The sequence below is a fragment of the Macaca fascicularis genome, chromosome 1, assembly GCF_037993035.2.
Source record: "Macaca fascicularis isolate 582-1 chromosome 1, T2T-MFA8v1.1".
Classification (NCBI taxonomy): domain Eukaryota; kingdom Metazoa; phylum Chordata; class Mammalia; order Primates; family Cercopithecidae; genus Macaca; species Macaca fascicularis.
Genome location: NC_088375.1, coordinates 122,971,292 through 122,986,049, shown reverse-complemented (window position 1 = coordinate 122,986,049; position 14,758 = coordinate 122,971,292).

The window sequence follows — 14,758 nt, the reverse complement described above, 5'->3', positions numbered from 1 at the left end:
AACTTGGCTGGTCCTGGTCAATACAGCAACCAGCTGGTAAAGTAATGTACTAGCTTATAGGCTGAGCCTAAGAGGAGAAAGCAGCAGTTATTGTGGTTTGAGTCCCCAGTGCCTCTCTCACTCGCTGATAAACTCTTCAAGGGAAGAGTAAGTAACCTAAGAATTAGCATGGCATCTACCTGGTAGATACTGCTACACAGATTTCCTATGTCCATGTAAGACCTTGCTAAATAGTCATGACATTTTTTTTTCCATAGAGTCTCAGCAAGACCTAAACGTCTTTAATAGCCAGAAAGCTTTAAAAATCAGTAAGAGTCAAGATATAAAGTAAAATGAATTTGCCATCACAGAAGTAAGTGGTCGGGGTAATTATGTTCCTCAGATATTATGCATCAATTTATCACAAGAATAGACTGTTCAACGTTATTATCAATAAAATAGTAACCTTTTGTAGATGGTATATGAGGTGACTGATGCTTTATTTAAAGGTTTTACATGCATCATTTTACTTATATTTTTAATTCTCATAACAATCCTATGAGGGAAACATTATTCTTTTCTTTTCAGATGAGATTCAGAAAAACTGACTTGCTCAAGACTGCAAGGTTAAGATTAATACCAAATCATTTATCCATCTATTCCCCAGGTATTTATTGTGCATCTACTATTTCCAGCCAGTCTTACTCCAAAGCTCATGCCCTTCCCACTGTACTCTCCTGACTCCGCTATCTGGGTCTTAGCTATGTCTCATATATATAGCCCAATGCCCAGGAATTAGAAAAAAAAATGTTAGGACATTTGAGGGGAAAAAAGACAAAATAAAGAGGAGTGGAGAGTAATAGATAATACAGACTACACCAGGCTTAGCATCAAGACATATGTTTAAATCCTGATGCGAGTGGTGTGGAACAGGTCACTTCCCCTCTCTGCCCTTTAGTTTTCTCACCTACAGAGTGAAGAGTTTGAATTAATGATTTGTATGTTCCCTCCCAGTTCTAACAAACGGATCCAGCAAGCAGGCTGGGGACTTGGGGCTCTAGTCCTGACTTCATGATGGAAGGAGAAGGAAACGAAGAAAAAGAAATGTAGAGCTGGAAGAAAACAGAGAAAGAGGAGTTAACTATTCAGAAAAGTGGAGTGTAGGTAGGAGGCTATGTTATTCCTTACCTAGTTGCACCTGCAGTAGAACAGCTGCGGTGAAACAAACAAACAAAAATACAAAAACAAGAAATCCTCATATAGGCTTCCCAGTTAGGATCTAGTGCTAGCGAGGAGACTCACAGGGTTTTAAGGACCCAAGGGCCGTTGGACCTATCAGTGGCCATTCCCAGGGCCCCATTTTACTATTCCCAGGCTTGGAGCTCAAGTCCCACTGTTCAGAGGGACTCCGTATAGAAACCTCCAGGTTTATGTCAGGGCTCCATACAGAAATCTCACTGGAACAGATGCTGACCTTCACACCCCATTCTCAGGACACCCCCATGATCTGTGGGATAAAGGGCAAAAAGGATGGGAGACTCACAGGCCCAGGGCAGCACCCCTTCTATCATGCTTCCACACCAGCTGTCTTGCTCAGCCTCTTGGTTCAGCCTTATTTAAGGAAGAGGTCCCTTTTATCATTGTGGGAGCAGCACAGCTGCCACCTCATGACCCCAGGTCCTGAGACCATCATGTTCCTATCTCCTATCATTCATGAAAGCAAGCACCCCGACCCCACCCAGAAGGAGAGAAACCTAGCAAAGCCAGCAAAGACCCCTCACCAGCCCAGACCCAGCTACTCTGACAGAACTGCTTGCTGTTGGAAGCCTTAGCTGGAAACTGAGGCTGAGTTCTTCCCTCAGATGATGCGGAAGCCCCGGGAGAGAATGAAGGGTGCTATGTTGGGAATGAGGGTCCCCAGGTCCAGGGCTCAGGGCTAGAAAAGCACATGGGGGATAGAGCCAATATATTGGAATGCTCATTTAAAGCATGTAATTTTCCTCCTGATGGACCAAGCCCAGTGCCTAAAGTTAGCGCCAGGGTCTTGGAAGGGAGCCAGTTCAGGGAAGTGGCATGATTATCCCCGTGCATCATCTCCTCAGTTCCTTGTGCTCTGCTGCACAGCTGTAGAGGAAGGACAGAACAACTATAAGATGTTGCAGCTGCCAGCTCTTCAGCTTTTTCTTCCCTTATTGCAGCCAAGGGCAAGAATGGGGAGAGGGCAGCTGCTCCCAGAGAAACATTATCTTTGTACCCCTGCCCCCTTCTCATCCTAGGAGGAGTGCTGGAAGTATGGTGCAAATAACATTGTAACCTACTTTGCTAGAGTCTGACTCTCTAGGGAAAAAACAAAAACAAAAACAAAACAAAAAACAGACTAGATTTGTGAGTAAGAGAGATATGTGGCTGAAGTGGGTTCAGACACAGTTGGGAAGCTAGGGTTGCAGGTGCCAGGCTGTTTATCTCACTTTGATAATCCCAAGGCCATATATACCCCTCAGTACTGGGGCTAAGCCAGGCAGATAAGAGAGGGCACAGGTGCAGGGGCAGCTGCCAGCTTTGGCTTGAAAGCAGATCCTCAGGCAGAGCCAAGAATTTCCTCAAGGATTCTAGCCTCCTTTTAGCCGCTTAAGAAGGAGGTGGTTCATGGCCATGTTCATAGATGTGGTTTGGCTCTGTGTTCCCACCCAAATCTCATGTTGAATTGTAATCTTCAATGTTGTGGGAGGGATCTGGTGGGAGGTGATTGGATCATGAGGGCGGTTTGGTTTTCCCCTTGCTGTTCGCCTGATAGTGAGTTCTCACGACATCTGCTTGCTTGAAAGTATGTAGCATAGTACTTCCCCCTTCTCTCTCTCTCTCCCGCTCCACGATGTGAAGAAGGTACTTGCTTTCCCTTTACCCTTCCACCATGAATGTAAGTTTCCTGAGGCCTCCTCAATCATAATTGACTCACGGTTCCTCACAGCCTGCAGAACTGTGAGTCAATTAAACCTCTTTCTTCATAAATTACCCAGTCTCAGGTAATTTATGAGAATGGACTAATACATTCATCTTTAGATATGTGGCACCTGGCACAGACTAGGCACTTGATAAAAATTGGTTTAATTAATAAATGTCTTGTCTTCAACTGTTCTGGTGTTGGCAGTATTCAACCAACAAGCTACTCCTGACCCTGTTCATTGTCTATTGCTGTATGGCAAATTACTCCAAAGCTTAACCATTTAAAACAATAAGGCAACATTTATTATTTCATATAGTTTCTATAATTCAGGAAAAGGTTAGCTGAGTGGTTCTGGCTTGGGTTTTCTCATGAAGTTACAGTCAAGATGTTGACTGGGGCATCTTTGAAGGTTTAATGAGGGCTGGAGGATCCACTCATAAGATATGTCACTCACATGGCTAGCAAGCTGGTGCTGGCTGTTGGCAGGAAGCCTCGGTATTTCCTTGATGTACTTCTCCATAGGGCTTCTAGAGTGGCAGACAGCTTCTCCCAGAGTAAGTAAATCAAGAAAGAGCATAGTAGAAGTCACATTCCATCATATCCCCAATATTCCATTGGTCACATCAGCCAAAAATTGATGACACCATCCCTGCCCTCCAGGAATTCAGAGACTAGTTGGGGAGATAGGGCTATTGTGGGGTGCCATGGGAGCACAGGGAAGGATTACTGAGTTGCTTACCCATAACCTCCCAAGTCTCTGACTCATCCAACTGGAGTTTTTAGTAGAGTTCTCAGATTTTTATACACTTACCCACTGTCCTCCAGGGACATGTGCCTGGCCCACAGAGAGTGCTCAATAAATCTTGAGTTTTCTTCTTCTTTCTCCAGACCTGATTCCTGTCTGAGGCCCACTTTATTGGTAGAGATGCTGATGGGTGTTACTCTCCCAGTTTGCTGACTGGGTCTGCCCAGCTGCTTTGCTGTCCACTGTGCACATATCTACAACTCAGGATAGGACTTGCCAGACTACAGCCTATGTCTTGGCTTCCATCAGCCAAGTTACTCTCCAAGCAATGGAACAGTCTGCATCTTTTAGGTTAAATGATTTCCACTCCATTCTTCCTTTCTTCTTTGAATGGTAAAAATATACATTGGCATACAGCAGGGCAGATAACCCAGCCCAAGATCTTTCTGGAAAATTAGTAAAATCTTACCAGGTATATAAAAATTATTCCTCAAGATTCCCAATATTCTCATGTCTTACTATTTGTCTAACACCTAAGATATGTTTTTCTATTACCTTGACCCAAAACACTTTTTTCCATTTCACAGTAACTTGAAAATTGGCCTAGAAATATTTCTGATCCCTTGGAAAAGAAACACTGAAATTATCATTCACCTCCTACTTCTATCACTACCTGAGAGCCCCCAACCCCCGCCCAATAGGCTGACCTGCATGAGGACTGAACCACGCACATGGAAAAAGGAAAATTGCACATCATTTAAGGGAAAAAAATAGCCTGAAGAGGGAAAACCAAATACATTTCAATAAACACAAAAGTAATTGTGAACTTTGTGTGATTTTCCATTAATCAATAAATGCTTTATGTAATATTTTTGACATCTTATAAGACAAGTCTTTATTACTTTTATTTTTTAAAATATATATATTTTCAGTTCATAGGGAGAGGAAGCAGAGCAAGATGGCCGAACAGAAGCCTCCAATGATCATCCTCCCAACAAGAACACCAAATTAAATAATTATTCACACAAGAAAGGACCTTCATAAGAACCAAAAATCAGGTGAGCAATTACATTACCTGATTTTAACATCATAGCAAGGGAAGAGGCCTGAAGAGGATAGGAAAGACAGTCTTGAATTGCTGACACACCCTTCTCTCATCTCCTGGCAGCAGCAGCAACTGCATGGTGCAGAGAGGGAATCTATGTTCTTGGGGGAAGGGAGAGCACAGTGATTGTGGGACTTTGCGTTGGAACTTAGTGCTGCAAAAACCAACACAGGATAGAATTCAGTGGACACCAGGCCTAGCCAGAGAGAAATTGCCCATCCCAGTGGTCAGAAACTGAGTTCCAGCTAGCCTTGGCACCACAGGCTGAAGTGCTCTGGGGTCCTAAATAAACTTGAAAGGCAGTCTAGGTTACGAGGACTGCAATTCCTGGGCAAGTTCTCATGCTGTGCTGGGCTTGGAGTCAGCAGACTTGGGGTGCACACAACCCAGGAAGACATCAGCTGGGGCAGCCAAGGAAGTGCTTGCACCACCCCTCCCTCAACCTGAGGCAGCACAGCTTGCACCTCTGAAAGAGACGTCTTCCTTTGGCTTGAGGAAAGAAGAAAAAAGAGCAAAGAGGACGTTGGCTTGCAACTTGGATACCAGCTCAGCCCCAATAGGATAAGGCATCAGGCAAAGTCCTGAGGCCTCCATTCCAGGCTTCAGTTCCTGAATGACACTTCTAGACACACCCTGGGTCAGAAGGCAACGCTCTACCTTGAAAGAAAGAACCCAGCTATGGAAGGATTCATCACCTTCATTCAAGGGCCCAAGGGCCTTGAATAAACATCAGCAGTAGTCAGGCAGTACTCGCCACAGGCCTAGGGTGAGACCCAGTAACATGCTGGCCTCAGATGTAACCCAGCACATTCCCCGCGATGGTGGCCATAGAGAGAGACTCCTTCTGCTTGAGAAGAGGAGAGGGATGAATAAAGGGGACTTTTTCTTGCAGCTTGGTTGCCAGCTTGGCCACAGGTAGATGGACCACCAAGTGGGCTCCTGGGGTCCCCAATTCTAGGCCTTGGCTTCTAGGTGGCATTTCCAGACCCACCCTAGGCTGTGAGGGGGCTCAGCACCTTGAAGGGAAGGACACAAGCCTGCCTGGATTCACATCTATTGACTGAAGAGCCCTTGGGCCTTGAGTGAAAATCAGTGGTGGCGAGGCAGTGGTCAGTCACCCTGGGCCTTAGGCAAGATCCAGTGGTGTACTGGCTTCAGGTCTGACCCAGGATAGTCCCAGTGGTGGTGGCCACAGAGATGCTTGTGTCACCCTTCCCTCAGCTCCAGGGAGCTTAGAACAGAGGGAAAGAGACTTTGTTTGTTTGGGGGAAAGTAAGGGAAGAGAGGAGAATAGGAGTCTCTACCTGGTAATTCAGATAATTCTCTTGGATCATACCAAGACCACCAAAGTGGTAGCTCTACAAGTCTGTAAGAGTCACATTGTTTACTGGGCTGGGGTTGCCCCCTAATGCAGACACAGTTGCAGTAACTAAAGACTTAGACAACAATACCCAAGTCCTTTCATTTTTTTGTTTGTTTGTTTTTGTTTGTTTGGGTTTTTTTGTTTCCTTTTTGTTGTTGTTGTTTGTGTTTTTGACATGGAGTCTTGCTCTGTCACCCAGGCTGGAGTGTAATGGCAAAATCTCGGCTCACTGCAACCTCCGCCTCCTGGGTTCAAGCGATTCTCCTGCATCAGCCTCCAAAGTAGCTGGGATTACAGGCATATGCCACCACGCCCAGCTAATTTTGTTTTTTTGTTTTTTGTTTTTTGTTTTTCAGTAGAGACAGGGTTTCATCGTGTTGGTCAGGCTGTTTTCGAACTCCTGACCTCTGGTGATACTACTGCCTTGGCCTCCCAAAATGCTGGGATTATAGACATAAGCCACCACGCCCAGACCAAGTCCCTTCAAGTACCAGGAAAGTCTTCTCAAGAAGGATGTACAAACAAGTCCAGACTGCAAAGGCTACAATAAATACCTAACTCTTTAATACCCAGACATCAACCAACATTCACAAGTGTCAAGACCATTCAGGAAAACATGACCTCACCAAGCAAACTAAATAAGGCACCAATGATGAATCCCAGAGTAACAGAGATATGTGACCTTTCAAACAGAATTTGAACTAGCTATTTTGAGACAACAACAACAAAAAAAATCAAGACAACACAGAGAATGAACTCAGAATCCTGTCAGTTAAACTCAACAAAGAGATTGAAATCATGTTTAAAAATCAAGCAGAGGCCGGGCGCGGTGGCTCAAGCCTGTAATCCCAGCACTTTGGGAGGCCGAGGCGGGTGGATCACGAGGTCAGGAGATCGAGACCATCCTGGCTAACATGGTGAAACCCCGTCTCTACTAAAAATACAAAAAAATAGCCGGGCGTGGTGGCGGGCGCCTGTAGTCCCAGCTACTCGGAGGCTGAGGCAGGAGAATGGCGTGAACCTGGGAGGCAGAGCTTGCAGTGAGCCGAGATCACGCCACTGCACTCCGGCCTGGGTGACACAGCGCGAGACTCCGTCTCAAAAATAAATAAATAAATAAATAAATAAATAAATAAATAAAAAATCAAGCAGAAATTTTAGAGCTAAAGAAATCAATTGACATACTGGAGAAAGCATAAGATTATCTCAACAGAAGAATTGATCAAGATGAAGAAAGAATTAGTGATCTTGAAGACAGGCTATTTGAAAATACACAGCCAGAGAAGACAAAAGAAAAAAGAATGAAGTTAGCCTTAAAAAGGAGGTAGAGAGAAATAGGGGCAGAAGGTTTATTCAAAGGGATAATAACAGAAAATATCTCAAACCTAGAGAAAGATATCAATATCCAAGTACAAGAAGGTTATAGAACACAAGCAGATTTAACTCAAGGAAGACTGTCTCAAGGCATTTAATAAGCAAACTCCCAGAGGTCAAAGGTAAGAAAAGATTCTAAAAGCAGCAAGAGAAGAGAAACAAATAATATTCAAAGGTGCTCCAGTACATCTGGCAGCAGACTTCTGAGTGGAAATCTTACAAGCCAGCATTGGACAGATTATCTAGACAGAAAATCAACAAACACTGGACTTAATCTGTGCTATAGACCAAATAGACCTAATAGATATGTACAGAACATTTTATCCAATGGCGGCAGAATACACATTCTTCTCAGCACACGGATCATTCTCAAGGATAGACCATATATTAAGTGCTGAAGGAAAAACTTTTATACTAGAATAGTATACCCCGGCCAGGTGCTCACGCCTGTAATCCCAGCACTTTGGGAGGCTAAGGCGGGCGGATCACAAGGTCAGGAGATCGAGACCATTCTGGCTAACACGGTGAAACCCCGTCTCTACTAAAAATACAAAAAGAAAAATTAGTTGGGCGAGGTGGCGGGTGCCTGTAGTCCCAGCTACTTGGGAGGCTGAGGCAGGAGAATGGCGTGAATCTGGGAGGCAGAGCTTGCAGTGAGCCAAGATCACGCCACTGCACTCCAGCCTGGGCAACAGAGCGAGACTCCCTCTCAAAAAAAAAAAAAAAAAAAAGAATATCATATCCATCTGACAAGGAATTAATAACCATAATATATAATACGTTTCATTTGTTTCAAGAAACAAATGAAAATGTAAACACAAAATAGCAAAATCTATGGAATACAGTTAAAGCAGTACTAACAGGAAAGTTTATAGCATTGAGTGCCTACATCAAAAAAGTAGAAAAAATTTAAAAAACAACATAATGATACACCTTAAAGAACTAGAAAAGCAAGAGCAAACCAAACCCAATATTAGTAGAAGAAAAGAAATAATAAAGATCAAAGAAGAAATAAACAAAATTGAAAGGGAAAAACATACAAATATCAACGAAACAAAAATTGGTTTTGTGAAAATATAAACAAAATTGACAGCAAAAGAGAGAAGACCCAAATAAATAAAATCAGAGATGATAAAGGAGACATTACAATTCGTACTTCAAAAATCCAAGAGATCATTAGTGGCTACTATAAGCAACTATACGCCTATAAATTATAAAATCTAGAAGAAATAGACAAATTCCTAGACACATACAACCTACTAAGATTGAACTGTGAAGAAATCCAAAACCTGAACAGACCAATAGCAAGTAACAGGATCAAAGCTGTAATAAAGAGTCTCCCAGCAAAGAAAAGCCAGGGATCCAAAGGCTTCACTGCTGGATTCTACCAAACATTGAAAGAACTAATACCAATCCTACTCAAACTATTCTGAAAAGTAGAGGAGGAGAGAATACTTCCAAACTCACTCTACAAGGTCAGCATTATCCTGATACCAAAACCAGACAAAAACATACATATATATAAAGAAAACTACAGGCCAATATCCCCAATGAATATTGACGCAAATGTCCTCAACAAAATACTGGCAAACGGAATTCAAAAACATATTAAAAATTCATTCATAGTGACCACCTGGGATTTATCCCAGAGATGCAGGAATGGCTCAATCAGTGTGATACATCATATGAACAGAATGAAGGACAAAAATCATATGATAGTTTCAACCAATGTTGAAAAAGCATTTGATGAAATTCAACACCCCTTCATTATAAAAACCCTAAAAAAAAACTGGGGATAGAAAGAACACATTTCAACATAATAAAAGCCATACATGACAGACCCAGAGCTGGTATCATACAGAATGGGGAAAAACTGAAAGGCTTTCCTCTGAGATCTGGAATAAGACAGATATGCCCACTTTTACCACTGTTACCCTACATAGTACTGGAATTCCTAGCTAGAGCAATCAGACAAGAGAAAGAAATAAAGTGCATCCAAATTGGAAAGTGAAATGCCAAATTATCCTTGTTTGCAGATGATACAATCTTATATTTAGAAAAACCCAAATATTCCACACACAAAAACTATTACAACTATAAACAAATTCAGTAAAGTTGCAGGATACAAAATCAATGTATGAAAATTACTAGCATTTTTATATGCCAACAGTGAACAATCTGGAAAAGAAATCAAAGAAGTAATCCCATTTACACTAGCCATAAATAAAATTAAATACCTAGGAATTAACTTAAGCAAAGAAGTGAAAGATCTATTCAGTAAAAACTATAAAACCCTGATGAAAGAAATTGAAGAGGACACCAAAAAATAGAAAGATACTCCATGTCATCCATGAATTGGAAGAATCAATATTGTTAAAATGTCCATAGTACTCAAACGATCTATAGATCCAATGCAATCTCTATCAAATTACCAATCACATTCTTTACAGAAATTTTTTTAAAATTCCAAAATGTATATAGAACCACAAAAGACCCAGAATAGCCAAAGCTATCCTAAGGAAAAGAACAAAAATGGAAAAACCACATTACCTGACTTCAAATTATACTACAGAGCTATTGTAACCAAAACAGCACGGTACTGGCAAAAAAACAGACACATAGAACAGTGGAACAGAATACAGAACACAGAAATAAATCATACATCTACAGTGAACTCATTTTTGACAAAGATGCTGGGAAAACTAGAGTCTATATGCAGAAGAATGAAACAAGATGCCTATCTCTCACCATATACAAAAATCAAATCAAAATAGATTGAAGACTTAAATCCAAAACCTCAAACTATGAAACTAGTGAAACTAAAAGAAAACATTGGGAAAGCTCTACTGGACATTAGACTGGGCAGAGACTTCTTGAGCAATAACCCACATGCACAGGCAACCAAAGCAAAAATGAACAAATGGGATTACATCAAGTTAAAAAGTTTTTGTACAGCAAAGGAAACAACAAAGTGAAGACACAACCCACAAAATGGGAGAAATATTTGCAAACCACCCATCTGACAAGGAATTAATAACCAGAATATATAAGGAGGTCAAACAATTCTATAGGAAAAACCTAATAATCTGATTTTAAATGGGCAAAAGATCTGAATAGACATCTCTCAAAAGAAGATATACAACTAGCAAACAGGTATGGAAAGATGTTCACATCATTAATCATCAGAGAAACGTAAATCAAAACTACAATGAGATATTATCTCATCCTAATTAAAAAATGGCTTTTATTTTAAAAAAAATAGGCAATAACAAGTGCCAGTAAGGATGTGGAGAAAAGAGAACCCTTGTACACTATTGGTGGGGATGTAAATTAGTACAATCACTATGGAGAACAGTTTAGAGCTTCCTCAAAAAACTAAAAATAGGGCTACCATATGATCCAGCAATCCCACTTCTAGGTATATACTTAAAAGAAAGGAAATCAGCATATCAAAAAGATATCTGCACTCTCATGTTTATTGCAGCAGTATTCATAATAGCCAAGATGTGGAAGCGACTTAAGTGTCCATTCACAGACAAATGGATAAAGAAAACGTGGTGCATATACACAATGGACTACTATTCATCCATAAAAAATCAGTGAGATCTCATCATTTGCAACAAAATGAATGAAACTGGCAGTCATTATGTTAAGTGAAATAAGCCAAGCACAGAAAGACAAACACTGCATGTTTTCACTTATTTGTGGGAGCTAAAGATTAAAACAACTGAACTCATGGACATAGAGAATAGAAGGATGGTTACCAGAGGCTGGGAAGGGTAGTCAGGAGGGAGGGAAAAGGATGATTAATGAGTTAAAAAAAAATAGGTAGAAAGAATAAATAAGATCTGATATTTGCTAGCACAACAGGGTGACTATTTTTAAAAATTCAGTTGCTCATTTTAAAATAACTAAAAGAGTATAATTGGATTGTTTGAAACACAAAGGATAAATTCTTGAGGTGATGGATACCTAATTTACCCTGATGTGATTTTTATGCATAGCATGCCTGTATCAAAATATCTCATGTAGCCCATAAATATATACACCTACTATGTACCCACAAAAATTAAAAATTAAAATTTTTTAACAAGCACATTACACCCGCACAAATAAAGATTAAACAGAAATTCCAATACTTATCTATCTCTTTAAAGAATATTTGAAAAGCTCTAATATGTAAGCATTGGCAACATTTTTCAAAATTACCATTCTACATTCTCCTCCAGAGATGTTGGGCTGGGACATTTCCCCCAACAAAGCCCAAATCCTTGTCTTCACATCCACCGTTCATAGTTCTATGCCTTTTCACGCCCCTGTTACTTTCCAGCTCTTTCTGTCTAATTCTCTCATCTTTCCTTCTACTTCTGCAGACCTTCCCCTCTCTCTCAACCCAGTCCACAAATTTTTTTCATGTTTTTAAAGTTGTCTTTTTTATGTTGGAAACTGAAACTGTCATTAGATATCCACGTGTTTTCTTTCTCTTTTTGCTTTTTATTTTTATTGTTTTTATTTTTATAGATTTAGGGGTACAGATGGAGGTTTGGGTATACTGTGTAATGGTGAAGTCTGGGCTTTTAGTGTACCCATCACCTGAATAGTGCACATCGCACCCAATAGGCAGTATGTCATCCATCATCCCTCTTCCACCCTCCCACCTTTTGTAGTCTCCATTGTCTATTATTCCACTCCGTATGTTTAGCTCCTTCTTACAAGGGAGAACATTTGGTGTTTGACTTTCTGTTTCTGAGTCATTTCACTTGTGATAACAGCCTCTGATAAGGACTACTGTGTCCTTAATGTCTATGCTGCAGTTCCATACTCAGGCAGAGACTGCCTCCTTATTTTTCTCTCCCATTGATTCCATCCATGTTGCTGCAAAAAACATGATTTCATTCTTTTTTTGGCTGTGTAGTATTACATGAAATATGTATACCACATTTTTAATGCAATCATCTGTTGATGAACATTTAGATTAATTCCATGACTTTGCTGTTGTGAATTGTGCTGCCATAAGCATATGAGTGCAGGTGTCCTTCTGATATAATGATTTCTTTTCCTTTGGGTAGGTACCTGGGAGCGGGATTACTGGATCAGAGGGTAGTTCTATTTTTAGTTAGAAATCTATTGTTTTCTATAGTGGTTGTACTAATTTACATTCCCACCAACAGTGTGTAAGTGTTCCCTTTTCTCCACATTCTCACCAATATCTGTTAGTTTTTGGCAGCCCCCCAATTCTCTTTCACAAAAATATAGGGATTGGACAGCCAAGGTCTTTATTTAGTACAATGAGGACAGAAGGGTGCTAGAGGAAGGTGAGGAACACTCACATATTAATAGAAGTCTTGTCCCCACCCCACAGATGATAAGCAAAGGGGAACAGACCTTAAGTTGTGGGGAAGTTTTTGTTGATTGTTATTTTCTTTTTTTCTTTTCTTTTTTTTTTTTTTTTTGAGACAGAGTCTCGTTCTGTTGTGGCTGGAGTGCAGTGGCGTGATCTCGGCTCACTACAATCTCCACCTCCCAGATTCACGCCATTCTCCTGCCTCAGCCTCCCAAGTAGCTGGGACTACAGGCGCCCGCCACCACGCCTGGCTATTTTTTTGTATTTTTAGTAGAGATGGGGTTTCACCATGTTAGCCAGGATGGTCTTGATCTCCTGACCTCATGATCCGCCCGCCTCGGCCCCCCAAAGTGCTGGGATGACAGGCGTGAGCCACCGCGCCTGGGCATTGTTATTTTCTAGAAAACAGGAGCAGATATAATTTTCTAACTCTGGCTTTGCAAATACTATAATTGTTCTAGCAGACTGGTACCTGCTGAAAAACCTCAGATGACTTGTAGTGAGAACTTTCTGGAAATTATATCTCTAACTCAACATCTTTGCTCTAAATGCTTGAGGTCAAAAGTCAGAGCATAAACAGAGGTGATGCTAAGGCAAGATCAGTGACTGACAGGGCAGGGGAGGAGGATGGAGGTGCAGTGGGGCTGACCTGCATCGCCCTTCCCTTTGATAAAAAGAATCTATTTCTTCCATAAGATAAACACAACACTGAAGAAAAAACAAATGACCAAATGCAGACATTATTCAGTTCAATAAGACCAGCTCTATTACATGTCAGTAGACAGGACCAATAAAACTATGTAAGAAAATGGACACTAACATTCACCACTATTGCCCCCTACCCCATACATGGGTGGGTTGAGAATGCTTTGCATGTTTTTATCCAGATACATTTTTCTAATTATACTGGAATTAATGTGATATCTCCACTATTGAAACCTTTTTGAGATCCCAAGGCAATGACAGTTTTTAATTCCCTGAGGTAACCTTCTACATTAGAGGACCTCATTTCAAATGATTTTTGATTACTGACTGTGTAATGCAAATCTAACCACTGAGCTCACTTCAAACAGGGAAATGCTCAAAAGCAAGGTATTCTAGATTTAAAATTCTTAGGGATCAAAACCATGCCTCATTTATATTTTCCATGACCCCATGGCATAGTGGACTTTATTACATAGAAATATAACTTTAAAAAAATTATTATATTGAATCTGAATCTGACTTGAACACCAACTGTATGATCACCTCTCCATGCCTCAGTTCCTTCCAATGTAAAATAAAACTGGGGATTTTGAACTCAAATGCTTTCAGATTCAGGCAGGCAAAGTGAACATGTGAAGTAGCTTGAGTACCAGTAGGGAGTCATGAGGACTATGATAATGCCCATTAATCTGCAAATTCATTGAAATTGTGCTGCTTCCCTTAAAAAAAAGTTTTCTGATTATGTTTGGCTTGCAAAACACGTGTTTGAAATGCTTTATAAAGTTGTTGCTTCCCCCATCCCTTACATTGTTCTTGAGTCAGCCATTGCTCTGGTACACGTTCTTTCTAAGGACAGTCAAAAACAATATCGGGGGAGAGAGAGCTAGGTGGGTGATAACCTCCAACCAGAGCTTCCCAAGGAAATATCACTGTGTCCTTAATGCCTATGCTGCAGTTCTATACTCAGGCAGAGATTGCCTCCTTGTATCGCTCTCCCATTGATTAACTAACTGATCCCCTGTAGTAACTGTTGCTAAGTTTCAACTTAGAATAAGCCACAAAAAGCAGAACACACCAAAACAGACATCTGGGAATGAACATTAAAGGTGTTCGGAGTTTTCCAATTTATTAGTTCCAGAAAGTAAGACTCTAGTGAGCAGAGGGAGTCAGGATCATTAAAAATGCTGCCATGGACCGAC